Source organism: Lutjanus erythropterus, chromosome 10 (assembly GCF_056507025.1).
Source record: "Lutjanus erythropterus isolate fLutEry1 chromosome 10, fLutEry1.hap2, whole genome shotgun sequence".
Classification (NCBI taxonomy): Eukaryota; Metazoa; Chordata; class Actinopteri; order Lutjaniformes; family Lutjanidae; genus Lutjanus; species Lutjanus erythropterus.
Window position 1 is genome coordinate 8,072,289 of NC_139326.1, and position 16,265 is coordinate 8,088,553.

The window sequence follows — 16,265 nt, forward strand, 5'->3', positions numbered from 1 at the left end:
GCTGCTAGTGCAGGGGTTCGTGCACATTATTGAACATTGAACAGGTTTAATAACAGTAAAACAAACACCAGCATCAAGTATCCTGATAGGGAAGTTTTAAGATGGTTCTGCTCCAGAGTGGTGCTTCACTTCACACATGCAGAGATACAGTTTCCTAAAGAGGGCTACATATAGATAAATTCTATCTGTAGCTAGTATTGATGATTATCTCCATCACTTGCTTTTCTTTCCTGTTATTTATTTTTTATGTATTTTTGTTGGTATTGATATTAAACAGCAGAAAAACAGATGAGAAGAAACTAGTGACATGCAAGCATACATGCTGTAGCCTCGTATCTGCATCCACTTTAGTCCTCAGTCAGTCTTTCCTTAAAGCCCCTGACAATTTTTTTTCATGACATGAAATATTGATAACTAAATAAGTAACAATTAAAGTTAACATTTAGAAAAAAAAATATTGTTAGTTATTATTTTACCATCCAAACTGTGTGGGTGTTTGTTTGATGAAATTTAACTGACACCGTGAGCAAAAAAAACCCTACAACTGTCACCAGATTCTGATTCAAATGTTGACAAATCCTGATTGATAGTCTTGTGACGTTAGCAAATGATTCGTCCCAAAAAATCAAAAATCCTTCAGGTGAGAAAATGGAACTGAATCGCTTCTTGACACGATCTTTTCATTGCTGAGTCAGTTGTGAGTGAACGTGCAGGGGATATAGTCACGCACTGCGTGAGTGGTTCTCGTAAGAGGAATGGGGTGTCCTCAAGACAGAAAATACACGGCTGATTCCGGTTAACATTTAGCTGCAGTGATTCAACGACATCAGTTTTGGATTGAGACCGTTTCAGATGCTTTCACTGCATTTGAGCAGCATATGTTCAGTGAGTCATTCACATCACATACACAGTGAACATGAGCCCTGAGAGAAAGTCACTTCGTCGCTAAAGGTTCAGTGTGTAAAACTTAACAGGGATTTATTGGCAGATTGTGGCAGAAATGGTATGATATTCATAAGTATGTTTTCATTAGTGTATAATCTCCTGAAAATAACGATAGCTGTGTTTTCTTTACGTCAGAACGAGCTGTTTTTATTTACACTTCCACAGAGGCCGCCATGTTGCACTGCGAGTAGCCTAGAATAAATAAACCAAACACTGCCTCTGGATACGGCCTTTGCATTTTGCATGAGTTCTGCAGCCACTTCTCTTACATGCTTGCAAGGGGAGAGGGAGACAAGGTGTTTGCACTCTGCAAGCTCACAGCTAGAGGTCACTAAATCCTACACACTGGTCCTTTAAGTCCATTCCTTTCCCTCACAAGTCTCAAAGTAGGAAGTAGTACTGTACTGTTCTCACTCCACTGAAGCTGAGCTGAACTTTCAGCCGTGTTTCAGTTCAGTGAGTGGGGCTACGCAGTCGGAGCTCCGGTCAAGCACTGAACAATTCAGTGAACAAATCTTTTTTAATGAACTGATTCTAATGAGTCAGTACACTGAAAAGAATGGCTTTGCCCATCACTGATTGCTGCACAGATGTTCGTGACGTCACCCTTTTTGACCCAAGTTCAGCCCTTATCAAACCAGTAAGATGAACACAGACCCAAACAGCACAGTCAGAAATCTCTCATGTGAAACTGAGACTGAAACTGTAAAAACTTGGCAGAAAGTAGTCTGTCCGTGCTGGATCACATCACTCATAGCTAGAAGTCGATTGAAAAAATATGTTTTTTCAGGTTCTTTAAGCGAATGATGTGTTCCAGGATGGCAGTGTGCCGACCTAGGAGGCACCCTGTAGGTTATAGAGACCAAACAGTATCTGTCTTTGTTACATAATGATAAAGAAAACAAGGGGAAAACTCTACAGAACCCAGTCCAGAGGTTTCATACACTTGGCAAAGAGAGAGTACTACAAACAAGCAGCTCAAGTCAAAGTGAGAAAGTTACAAATGTGCTGTTACTTTGCTTTTTGTCGGCACACTGAGAGAGTTCAGTGAAGTGTAGGTAACAAGCTCATGTTAGTTTGTGTACGTCAAGGAACATTGTAACTGTACATCAATGTAACAAAGAGTCCCAGTAGACTAAAGCTGCAGGAGCAAATATTATTTCATTAAAATTTTGTTTGAAATTACTCATTTTGACCTTTGCATGTCGTTAATAATATTTAACTGAAGGGTTCCTTTAAAACTTTTGTTAGTTTTTTTTTCCAAAAACTGGAACCGGTCTGAATCAAAGAACCAATCAGGTTTAGGTAGCTTGTAAATTCACAGCAGCTTTGTACAAGCAAGGGCCAATCTGGCTCTGCTTGTCTTGGTATCTTTCTTACCCATTAAACAGACATAATTTAGCTGAGTAAAAGAGGCATTAGTCTGATAGTTCTTTGCAACCTTCAATCCCAGCAAAATGCACAGGCATGGGAGGGGTTGTAGCAGAGCGATACGCGGCTGGAGAGAGAAAAAGCGGCACAAGGTTTTGCATTGTGTTTGTTGAAATTGCCAACTGCAGCTTTCAGATCTCTTTCAAAAACGACACATGAAATCTGAGGATTTTTGCAAATAAGGCTGCATGTTTAATGGATCTTTGGAGATCAAGACAATCATTCTGAATAAGCAGATTAGTACAGAGGCACAGAGCGGTCTTCATGCTGGTGTTTGTTTTATCTGTACCTGGGAGATAGTTGGTGGTTTGCCATTAACTCCAGTGAGATAATCAATGGCTTGAGTTAGCTTCTGTTTGGGAGGAAATTGCAAATGTTTGTGCACATACAAAATGCAATATAGAGATTAACTTGGAGCCAGGGCTGGGTTCAATCTGATTCAGAAAATAAACTTTCTTGTAAATTGGTCATCTTAAAAATTGTCTGAACCGCCTACCTGATTTTTGATTGGCCATTACAGTTTCTGCTTTGATTTCATGGAAGAAATTGAACCCAGTCCTGTTTGAAAATAAGTGAATTTATATATTGTCCTGTATTGATAGGAGTGAAGCACAAGAGACCAGAAAAAAACAGATGTCAGTGTCAATTTAACAGCTATGTTAAGAATTCCAAACTATGCAATAATCTCACATACAAAGGATTCACAGCAACACAGAAATTGACCTTTATTTCATTCAGTGCCAGCTGATGCTGTGTGAATAAAGCAGCAGCATGTATGCTCTCATACTGCACTCACTCACAGTGTGAAGGCATTGCTCCTCTGTATCGCTTTCTGTTTCTGTGGTTTTCGTAAACTGGTGTTTTTTCTTTTTTTTTCTTCTTGTTGTGAATATGATCTTTTTTTTTTCTTTTTTGTGTCATTTGGTGCGAACGGACAGCAGTTCTGAAGGAATCACTTGGGAAGTTAAGAGCTATAGTCACACTGTAATATATCCTCTAGCTTACTATTTTATGTTAAATATGCACTTTGCATCTTAACCACTATAAAGGGCATTGAAACATTCAGCACATGTGCAATTGAGACATGTTTTATTTACCCAGTGAATGGAAATCAGTTTGAATACTTTGCATCCTGAAGGGTCAGGGCTTCTTCATGTACTATTGATACATATGTCTGTATCTCTGTTGTCCATGGGTAAATCCAAAACCCAACAGCTGCTGCTAAACTGTTACTTCCCTGTATGATGCTGTCCAGACGCCCCTCCACTGTGGCCGCTCTGACCCGTCAACACACAGTGAGCTCAGCATCAGTCCGCATTTACATCTAATTCTACATCTTTTAATGTCTATCCATGTTTTCTTCATATTTATTTTCTATGAACATTCCTCGTGTCAAACATATTTGGCAAGGGCAAATTGACTGTTTTCCTCACCAAGTCAAATGTAATGGTAATTTCAGAGAATGTACCTGTATACTGAATGTCTGTTTTGACAAGGACATGCCCAAGTTAGGTGACCCATGAAGGCTGTTTGGAAGAAAAAAAACAAAAGCGAGACAAGTACTTTTTGTTTTTTAAGTCAAGTATAGGGTGCTTAAGGTGGTACTGGAGCATTATTAAATTGACCCATGGTGAGTTTTGTGAAACTGTTTCTCCTGTCAACACTAGAGACTAAAGACTCCTTCACTTCTGGCACTTCATGGTACTCTTTCCTCTCAAGACTTGAAATAGATTGATATAAATGTCGTGCTTAAACAAACTCAAAAAGCTTCAGTGACTAGTAAAAGTTTATTTTGTATTCATATATAAATATATATATATATAAGTGACAGTTATTTTACTATCAGATTCAAAAAGTTATCGAGGATTTAAGGAGATTACTGAAGTTCCTGATGCTATGTAACGCATGATTGACCCTTGTGAATCACTTGCACTTTAAAATATACCCATATACATATATACCCATACTGTGTATATGTTTGGGTTTTTCCTCTGTACTGAAAAGTCATGAAAGATACAAATGCATCAATTGTGTGTCTTTTGCTGATCAGAAATAAAATATTTATCATATCTGGCATATGGTATGAAATATGTTGCTTTGCTCTTGTTTCTCTTATTTGGATCCATCCTCTCCTGCAGATTTGCATCAACATCTACCAATTTAAAATGTCCTTTAAAGCAACATTATGGAAGATTTGGTATTTTTTGCAATTTGGTGCCCCCTAGTTTTACAGCACAGTTTACTTATACACAGCTGTCGAAATATGGACAGATGTGCATGTGCTAAATTACTTATAATCACCAACTAACAAGTCCACAACTTTGCTAATACAAATATCAAACAGTGCAATAACACAAGGCACAGCTAACATTACTCACTAGTCCTGCAGCAAGAGCCCAGCTTTGTCTTGCAGTGCTTTAGTTCACAAAGCTCTCACCAGCAACTAAAAGCCAGTCCAACATTTACTCTTGCTTGGTCACTCTCTTGTTTTCTTTTGTTAGCTCCCACCGCCAACGCCTTCTTATGTCTCCTCACCTCTGCTATGATAGTCTGACTCACTGTGGGTATAAACCTGCCATGGGTCGTCTGTTTCATGCGGTGACGCAGCATCCGTTATCAGCGTTTTCAAAGTCCCCCGTTGCTATGGGAAACAACAACAAACTCTGAGCTAGCTACCTACGCATTCACTGCCCATCAGGAAACTCTGTATATCACCAAAAGTTGAAATATGACATCAGGGGGAAAACCAGAAACCATTTTCTCCATAAAATCTGATCCAGTTTCACCTCAATTACACCTAACCTAGTTTCACCTAAATTAGTGATATAATTGACAACATTCACCTTATTACAAGTCAGCGTAGCATAAAAATGTCAGTTAAAGCTCTTCACTCTTGTACATCAGTTGCCCTAAAACATACAGGACCTATGACTTAATGACTTTGATTTATCTTTCAGCAAATCTCAATATGTGTTGCGTAATGGATGGAAGGTGATAATAACTTCCTCTACTGGTTAGATAAGCTTAGAAAAACACTTATTATTCTGACTGTATGGTTCACAGCAATGGCAGGAGATAATAATGCACCCCACCCCCCCAAATTATGTTTTGGAACCCCGACTATAGGTCTCCTCAAAAACCACAAAACACATCAAGATAGAAATAGCAAACTGCCATGACCTCCTGATTATTTGTGAAAGTGTCAGTGTTGTGTGACCAAGACTTGGAGTTTGTTTTCTAAAACACTTCTGCTGGATTTTCTGGATTGCTGATTCCCTTCATGCCCGCCCCCTTCCACCAGACCGCAAGATTTACAATAAATGTGTCACCCATGACACCATGATAATATCCAGGGTGATTAGCATTTCTAATTTCCTCACCAACATGACAAATGGAAACAGACTCAGTCCTCGGGTTGCCATCATCCCAAACACAAAGAACTGCGTCAATGTCCATTTTAGCTTCAGTTCTCAAAGCTGTAATATTAAGCAGGAAAGAAAGTTGAAATTATTCTAAATAATTTTTAAAGTATTAATAATTAATTGAAATAAAGTCATCTAACAGGTAACCCAGGCACAGGCCTTCCTAATATATCTCAAATGTTCAATTGCAACCCTGACCATCAACTTCTGATCCAAGTTAAACTGGCGCCGGCGACATTTGCGTCAGCCCACTAATATGGAATGGATTAAAATGTAAAATATTTCAGTGATTTTATTATTATGATATATGTCTAGGCTTTGGCCCCGTCACTCCCTACAAAGAAACACCAGACTTAGTACAGCAGGGATTGGGGAGTAACAGTAAAAACTTCCCCTGGGCCAAGGGTTCTCGAAGTTTTGATGACTGAGTGCGAATTTCAGGAGCCAGCGTTTGATCGAGGGCTGCATATGAAAACCCATGAACTTGTTGCAGGATTTATGATTGGTCTCATGATGACACCTGTTTGCAGATAAAGAAGATCTCTTTATCTGCCTGCAAGGTCTGACAAAGTAAGAGTGATCCATTTTTCCTAAAACCTCTTTTTCCCCTCAACCATACAACATTTTTTTCCTGCAGTGGCTGTTCCATCTCACTTCCACATTAAACTGTCAGACTTGTCCACCAAAATCTCTAACTTTATCTAACAGCACAACAATGATGAGAGATTGTAATTTTTGTGACACTCGCAAGGCACCACCAGTTGTCATGCAACCAGTAGCTTTCTACAAGTCGTCCCTCCTAACCAAGTGTGACTTGGCAGAAGTAGACCGAGGGTAGAAGCCTGCCATTGGCTGCTTATTTCAGGCAGCATCCACTATTTGTTTTCAGTGTTCCCGTCGCTATGGGAAACATCAACCTCTGAGTTGGCAACCTGAATATGGCAAGTTAGCACCTGGTCACAACTGCTACAATCTAAACAAGCTAACAACTGTTACCTTTTCTTCAGCTGGGATTTAGCCATTTTAATGCCAAGGCTCACCTCTCTGTAGTGTGGCTATACAAGACTATTCCTAACTGCTTAATCCTGAGTCATATATTAAATGTAAGCTACTGAAAGTGCATGCAATGCATGCATTTCATGTCCCATTCAGAAGCTTCACAAAATGTTTTGGCTATTGCCACTATTGGTCTGCAGTCTGCACCAGCCTGTTGTCACTTCCAGCTTGTCAGATACCAATGAAATGTCACTGCCCCTCAGCATGTGCTATGTGAAACAAAATTTATATCTATTATATCAGTTATTAATAGTTGTAAGATTATCTTCTGTAGTCATGGTTACCCCGAAACCCCTAAACCTAAGCAAACTGCAACCCTTTCATGGTGTTAATCACATGTTAAAATGCAACATGGCTTTCTGACTTGTGTCAGATACAGCAGCTAAAGGGGACCTTCTCCCTCACTATCAGATGCTAAGGGATGGTGACAAGTCATCGGTATGTGATGAGTTGCAATGAGAACACTCTGGAGAATGTAGACTCAGGTGTATGTTGGGATTGAAGTGCAACTTGCAAAAGGAACATTACCAGCAAGGGAAGCAAACATAGCTGTCAGGTGAGCACTATGGTTGCAGAAACGGTGGCAAAAAGGCACTGACAAATTAAACCTGCAGTTATTAAGTTTTTGCCACTTTTGGGGGCAGCAGAAACAAGGTATGGATACAAAACAGAAATATTCTTTAACTTGATATGGCACACTTGTCTGTGTACAGGTGCTTACAACACATCCAACAGATATAAAGCAACACTAGCATTCATTTGGAGTTGTGTTTCTGGCTGCCTGATGAATATAAACCCACTAGTCACTTTCCTTTTAGCTCCGTTTTTGGTCTCCACCAACTCTTGAGAAAAATATCTCCCTCCTTAGTTGCTATGTGCTCCACCATATTCACTAGCTCGGAGCTAACTTTGTCAGTCTGCTGTTTGATCCTGGCCAGGTAGTGGGCAGTGGGATTTTCAGGCGAGCCAAAATAGTTGGCAACCTGAAAATCAAAACAATGAACTGAAAGATACTCTAACACTCCATAGAGCTGAATTGCAGAGTTGGTGATAATTCTGTGTGGGTTCATTGGGTTCATCTCTATGAGCACTGCACATAAGCTCTCACTTCTGCTCCCCTTTGGTTCCTATATCCCAGAGTTAGAGAATATATACACAGTATAGGGACTTCCTTTGTTCTGAAGATTTATGATTTTCCACATTGGTGACATTAGAGTGGCTTCTTCGTTTCCCTCCTCAGACTGTCACTTTACTTTAGTGTGACTGAGCCTGTGAGCCACATGTGAATTTTAAATCTATAATTGAGCTTTCCCTAAAGATGTTTTACGCATCAGTTTCTGTACAATGTATTGTGTAGCCTGAAACTAACAGTAAATCAAATTCTTTCCAGTGAACGATAAAGCGGCTGCTCTATTAAACACAAATCATCAGCACACAACATTGCTATGGTTTACCACATCGCTTCAGTATACGTGACAAATCTTGCATGACCCATGAAGGAAGACGAAGGACATAACAGAGAGCACCTCCTGATGAAAATGAACTTTCTTAAACTTGAGCACAAACGAGCTGAAACTGCAAAGTGCCTGTTTGGTTGGAGAGCCTGAGGAAAAGAGGGGGCAGAACGCAAGAGGCTCCATGGACGCTAATCTCAGTCAGAGGGAGATATAATTTCATGCCTATTTAGAGAAGAGTCCTGAAGGGCTTTCTCATCAGCCGCTCTCCAGTCTCATGGATAGGTGATGCAGCAGCTCTGCACACAGATTCTATCATCTCCTCCTTTAAAGAGACATTTCACTCTCGACTCATCAATGAATTTAGCACAAGCATGATGGACGGTAACAAAACGCTTTTGAATCTTTCCATTTTCAGTTTGAAAATCTGTCTCTCGCTGAGGCTTTTTGCCCAGTTACATCAGCAGTTATGTAGTGGGCAACTTTTAAAAGCAATTGGGATGGAATTACTGGCTTTCAACACACAGAAACATCTTGTTGCCAGGAAACATTTGTACAGATTTTTGACCCTGTCTATTCACTTTGTTGCCTGTTGCTTGGACGGCTGCCGAGTGTATCACCACCCTGACAATCACAACCAGAGCAATAATGAATAATGACGAAATTAGAATATAATTATGCAGATGCAATTCATACCATCTGCTTGTGTTTTTTTAATTCGATGTTAATGCTTTTTAATGAAACAGTGCTCCATTTGAGCTATCAGATACGATGTTATGGCACCTTATGCTTCAAAACAGTGTTGTATAAACCCTCTGCACATGCATTCCTGTAAAATTCATCTGTCTGCATTGCTCAATGCATGCATTTCTTACTAGCACACAGCAGGGTGCACAGCATTACAGACTGACCCTGTAGTCAATGATCATAAATGACCATGGAGCTTCTGCCTACAAGCTGGCGGCAAGCAACAAACCCACCATTGTTTGTCATTGTTTTAACCTCTTGATCAATTCTGAGGGAGGAAAGCAATGTATCCATAGTGCATGCATAGTGTCAGCAATTTGATGGGACAAATGAACAATGCACTGTGGTTAGTGCGGTACGGCGATTGCCTCTCCCCTCTCCCAGTGTGTTTTATATTCATTATGTCCTTCTCTTTCCCATGAAACTTGTGGCATATTCATCAGCAGTGTGACAAATTAGATGTGCAGTGAAATGGAGTATGACTGAGAGCAGTGGAAGATTAGATCCACTCCAATCTTACCCAGCAATCACTATCCCTTCATTTCTGTGGGGAAATACCCAAGGACGGGAAAGAAAATTAGATCAAATTTTACTGAAGAAAGCGCTGGAGTGGCAGGGGAAAGAGATGAAACAGAGCATTTTCCATTCCTGCCAAAGCATCTCTGGATTTGTCTTGGAATCAGATGCAATGCAGTTTTTTTGGTTCTGGATATGCTGAATTCATCAAACTAAACGTTTACTCTGGCTGCACAGACGCACAGAAAATATAGGTAGACAGATAGTGAGTAACAGGTTCACTGCATTTTGTCACCATCCATCTTTTTCCAATTTGCACAATATGCTATTTGTGCGCCTAACATCTGCCTTGGCCAATCAAAGTGATGGAGCCAATTGAGCAGCATATTCAGTCACTTCACAAGTGCAGCTGAAACGCTCTTGAACGCTCTCAAATGTTGCTTTCTCTCGCAGCACCTGACTATTTTAACAGCTCTCCAACTGAACATTCAACATTAGAAAAAAATAGGCAGGTTTCACCAGTATATGCATGGAGTCCACGAAATGTTGAGCAGAGATAATTTACAGTTTTCCTTTGTGCCAATCACTGTGACTGTGACTTGACCTTCCTCTAAGACATGAGGACATACAAAGACTTACAGTATGACTACACAAGACTGGGCCAGAGATTAGAAACTTACATGTAGGGTTTTTTTTCTCTCTCTCTCTTTATATGTGGTATCTACTCTGCTTTGGTGTTAGCCTGAAAGTCCCACTGTTAAAAAAACAAATGTGCTGCAAACCTGCAGTTACATCCGTGTGTCATATAATTTGTCAATTGAACGTAAAGTGTAAATTAAACAGCACTGACTCACTTATTGATCATCAAGTGTGGTAAATTCATCCTATATTGAAGCTCTTGGAATCAACACAGTATGACAGAGACATCTAGTGGCCGAAACTGGTTACACTGGTTTCTTTCTTCATACGAGACCCAGCTTCAGCTAAACATCTGTAATTCCATGTAAATCCACAAGCACTCAACACTTTAGCCAAAGATTTCATAATGATGCAGCAGTCTGTCATCAAAATTAAATGGCTGGAAGGAAACTGTGTAATCTTGCATTTACTGCTGCCGAAAGCTCAACCAGAAACTATGTTTGTAACAAGACCAGACCAAATCTCACTCATATTGTCTCCGACACATATCTACATGCAATGATTCTTTCATCAATATCCTCCTGTCTCCAAATTTGGTCCCTTACCACAAAAGGAAGTTACTGAACCAACAGCGAGACTATACAGTAGAGCTTATAAAATCCACAGCAACTTTGCCCCTTGGACTCACCACTGCACTCCACTCTCACATTCTAACGCCATGACTTATCAGAACTGCACAAGTAATCATGCTATTACATTTTATTATCAGATCCAAAACAATATCACGTCTCCAACACTCACTGATCAAGTTCCAAGACAAAGAATGCATCACTGGATCAGTCTCTCATGCACTTATCCCAGTACTGGATTATAAAAGCAGATTAAAAGTAACTATAGTAAGAAACATTTTTTTCATACATACATTAAAATCAGAATGAAATGCAACATTATATTAGAACAATAACCTCTGTCACATGTTTTAAACAGGTATATAAACATTATTTGAAAGAAGAACATACTTTCAACCACTGATTTAACTCATAATATCTGCCCACTTCATTTAAGTCCTCTCCTCTCCGAATGCCCACGTTGTTGTTTGTCTTTCTGTTTTTGTTTCTTGTTGACTGTCTGTTTTGTGATGTGATTTTGTGCTGCAGAACAGGAAGCTGCCGTAAACCAGTGGGTCAGGCCAATTTAATTGTAACTGATTTTATTATGTTGCTTTATTAAAAGTATTTTTGGCCCTTTACCCTGCAGCGTTTTCTCAGTGGAAGTGGGAGATGTGAAAGTATATTCCCCTTGGTTACTTGTATTGCAAAACGAAAGGAAACCCGGGTATATGACAAAATATGAGCAGCTTCTGAAAACTTTATTGATAACTTTTAAGTTAAAGCTGATGAGGTCATCTGCTATTACTGAAATGTCGTATACAGTGAGTTCTTGGTATTTGGGGGTAGAACCGCCCGGGGAGTGACCTCACTCCATGTACCGCTCTGGGTGTGTGGTTGTGGTCCTCTCAGTGACCCAGCCCCACCTCTGTCAGAGAGAACACCTTTGCAAATCCAGGGGAGGGTGGTATTGTGTATTGTGTTGCACTATATTGTGTCACTTACAAAGTATTATGTAAAGAATAAAGAGGTATCTGGGAATTGTCATTGTGCTTTGACACAAATACCTTGGTTTTATGCAAGAAGGGCCAACACCGCTTTTTCTGCAAGGAAACTGAGGTCGTAAAATGTTGACAAGACACCAATGACCATGTTTTATAAATCCTTTATCCAGTCATCTTTGTGCTTTTGTTGCTTTGGATAATCTAAGTGTAAAAAGTAAAAGTGCAATTTGCCGGACGGTGAAGTACTGCAGCAATGTGAGAGGAACCAGACAGACTGGTCTGTCTGAACTATTCAGTGGACAAGTCCTGCAGGAAGCCCATGGCATACTTCTTAATGCTGATCATCCACTACATGCAGAGCTCCGGACTCTTCCCTCAGGCACCTGTTTCAAAGTACCAACAACTAACTAATGCACATAAGTAGTCATTTGTTCCAGTATTCATTATCTTGTTAAACAGGTAGGCACTTGCACTTTCCCCACACCAATGTTTGACTGTAATCCACTTTAAGTTGCAAGTTATATGCACTGGACTATGTATTTTTAACCTTGAGGATGGACCAGCATGCATGGGTTGATTTTTCAGACCTCCCCCAAAAAACATTTCAGCCTAGCCAAAAAAAAACAAAACAAACAGTTTGACTTTTATCAGAGGGTCCTCTGCAGATAATTAGTGGGGGAGAGAAAAAACTTCATAGCCCACAAAGAACAGGCCTTCCTCCATTTGTAGGAAAGGAAAAAAACAGGCCAACAAGTCTGTTGTCTTCCAAAATCTTTTATACCTTGTCCCCAGATCATGGTGTCCAATCAGAGAAGGTCTCTGAAATTAGTGCCACTTTGACCCAGGTGGCTTCAATCTCACCTCATTTGAAGCTAAATGTTACTCAAGTGTACTCTGACAAACATTTTAATCAAATTCACCCAAACACACTAACATTACAGCAGAAAAAAACATGAAGACATTTTAATGTGGAAGTGCATTCCTTCTTAAAGGGTCAAATGTGTGAGCAGAAAGTCCTAACACAAATGAACGAGTGTTTAAATGTTGATCAGATGAGTGAGAGGAATGTGGACCTTCCTCTCAACATGCATATCATCACTGGCTCAAGGAAAATAAATACTGGGAATGGAGAAAGAACACTCTGTAACCAAAAGTATTGTTTAATACAACAAACGCTTAACATTTGCTGTTATCATTCCAGTATATATACAGAAAATACAAAGATACCAAGGAAATTTACAGTAGATGGCACAATATTGAGTCATTTCCATCACTTTCTATCACTACCAGGAAGTCAAGTGTAGTCCTTAATAAAAAATAAGGCAACAACAGTTGAAATAAGATGCTACTGTAACCTGAAACACCTTTGCAATTTGGTTCTAATTTGGCTGAAACATGCTAAAACAAAGAATATGTATCCACAAGTGTACAAGCCTCAGAGTACACTAAATTAATCCATCTTTCAGGGTTTATGAACTAAAGGGGCTGTGTGTAGTATACTATACTGTCCATGAAACTCTGTTTTGGGCTATTGTAGAAACGGTGCAACATGGCAGAAGAGCACCCGTCGTGCAAAACAGCTCATTCTAAGGTGCCTTTCTTTTCAGGTGATTATACACTAATGAAATCATATTTAGGAATAATATATTCCATTTCTGCAAATACATCCTCCTAAATGCTGCACACTTAACCTTAAGAAGTGTATAATTATAGGCAGCTACCTACATCACGGCTCACAATTAACCTTTCAGCAAGCAGTAACAAATGTACCAAGAAACAAATGACAAAATGGGAATATAAATCAGCTTAAGAGCATCAAGAGATGACACATGAAAAGGCTGAATTGACATTTCTCTGGTCAGGTTTATCAAGAGCTTGACAGCTAATGCAGGTAACAGTTTGCAAAGTTAGCAAGCCAAGGTTATAGACCTTTTTCCCAGCAGCCATTTTGACAAGAAATAGAGTAAACACAGGTGATTCCTATGATACTAATTAAGGTCCCTCAGACAGAACCAAGCTGCTGCTACTGTGAATGTTAACTGGAGACGCTCTGCTACAGATACCTATTCTAAACCTAAATCATCTTGTCCTTGAGAAATATCCCTATGTAAATTTAAACAAAACCAAACAACCGTGAGTAACAAAATATACTCAGTTACATGATTACAGGGTAACAAGGTCAAAGGCAATGCAGCATCCTGAATTTCAATATGAATATACAGTGCCAATCAATCCCCTTTTGTTATAGTTACGCTTTCCAAAGTAAGACCAGTGGTACACTCCTCTGTTAAAGGTCCTGTGTGTGTCTTTTAGGAGTGGAAAGAGGAACAGCTGTCTCTGTTTTGATTGCAGTTTGTGCTTATTACGTGGCCTTTTACCACGAGCTGAGAGAAGTAGAAAACAGGTCAGTTTTAGCCCCACTTTTTATGTTACTTTATGCTGTTTACAAGGTTCATTATTAGAAGGTAGGTCGGCTCAAAGTATGTGAATTATTAATGTTAAAATACCCTCTGGTCCCAGCAGTCTATCAAGTGGACAGATTGTTAAACTTTAAAAGCAGGAATTTTATGGTAAGACTGCTTGTTCACAGTAAAACTTTAAATACACCATCACTCAGACTTCTAATTCACTTAGTTTGTAGGCGAAATCAGCTCACGTCCACCACCTATGAGCTTGCATCTTTCAGCTTCAGAGTCTCTGTATAAACCACAGTACATGAAACCACTAAAACTGGGTTAAGAACTGTCCAACACATTATTGAAACCTGGAAGGATAGTGGTGAACCATCATCTTCGAGGAAGAAATGTGGTCAGAAAAAAATGTTGAATGATCATGATTGGAGGTCACTTAAATTTTGGTGAAATCAAATCGTAAATCAACAGTAGAACTCACGACTTTGTTTGATAGCGAAAGTACGAGCATTTCCACACACACAATGTGAAGAGAACTCAAGGAATTGGGACTGAACAGCCATGTAGCCTTAAGAAAACCACTTATCAGTGAGGATAATCAGAAAAAAGGCTTTGGTTTTCTAGGGAGCATAAAGATTGGACTCTGGAGCGATGGAAAAAGGTCATGATGGTCTGATGAGTCCAGATTTACCCTGTTCCACAGTGATGGGGGCATCAGGATAAGAAGAGAGGCAGATGAAGTGATGTACCCATCATGCCTAGTGCCTACTGTACAAGCCTGTGGGGGCAGTGTTATGATCTGGGGTTGCTTCAGTTGCTCAGGTCGAGGTTCAGCAACGTTATGTGTCCAAAAAATGAGTTCACTACCTGAATATACTGAATGAGCAGGTTTTTCCATCAATGGATTTTTTTCTTCCCTGATGGCACAGACATGTTCCAAGATGACAATGCCAGGATTCATGGGGCTCAAATTGTGAAAGAGTGGTTCAGGGAGCATGAGACATAATTTTCACACATGGACTGTCCACCACAGAGTCCAGACCTTAACCCCACTGAGAATCTTTGGGATGTGCTGGAGAAGACTTTATGCAAGAGTCTGACTCCATCATCAATACAAGATCTTGGCAAAAGATTAATGTAATTCTGGACAGAAATAAATGTTGTGACATTGCATAAGCTTATTGAAACAAGGCCGTGGTGAATGTGTGACGTAATCAAAGCTAAAGGCGATCAAACAATAGTAGAGTGTGTGACTGTTTTTTTTGGCCAGACAGTGTATCATGACTACTGAATGAATCTACACTCTCCCTCTCTCCTGACTGGAAATGTCAAAAGTCACACAACATTTTGATGAGTATCATTAGTTGCATGTTGGCCACAGGAGGGCTGGGTTCAGTTTCACTCAGTGCAACACATTTCTGTCTCCTGTTTCAGCTCCTATCAGCCTCCTATTTTGCTGTATGATGAATTAGGGGTATTTAGTGGTGAACTGTACTTAGCTGGCTTCTTATGTTACAGTGAGTGAACAAATGGCGGAATCAATGGAAAAGGCTTTGATTTTGTGGCACAGGAGTCACAGAAACTTGTTGCTCCGAGCCTTCAGAGAGCACTGCTGCAGTGATTAAGTCATTTACCCATCAAACTGGACACCTTGAAACCCCCAAAAGTGTCAAACAATTCACTGATGACTTCAGAGTTTTCTTTCCCCCTCTGCTTTTGAGGTTCAGGTTTCTGGTTTGTCAGTATAAGGTGTGCTTGTTCTGAGGAGTATCACTGTTGAGAACCTAAACATTGCATTAACTGTATGAAGCAGACAAGACTTTCTTGGTTTCCTATAAAAAGTTTTTTTTTCAGGGAAAATCCAAAGACTGTGACATTTATGTGTGTCCTTACAGCAACAACAGTGTGCATTTTGCATTTTAGACTTTGCATTTTTAAATCATTTTCAGTCAGTGGTTTTAGATCTGGTCACAGTACCATTTCAGCTGCATCTCTTGGTGGCCATTTGGCTTTGCCTGGCTAAAAAATGGAT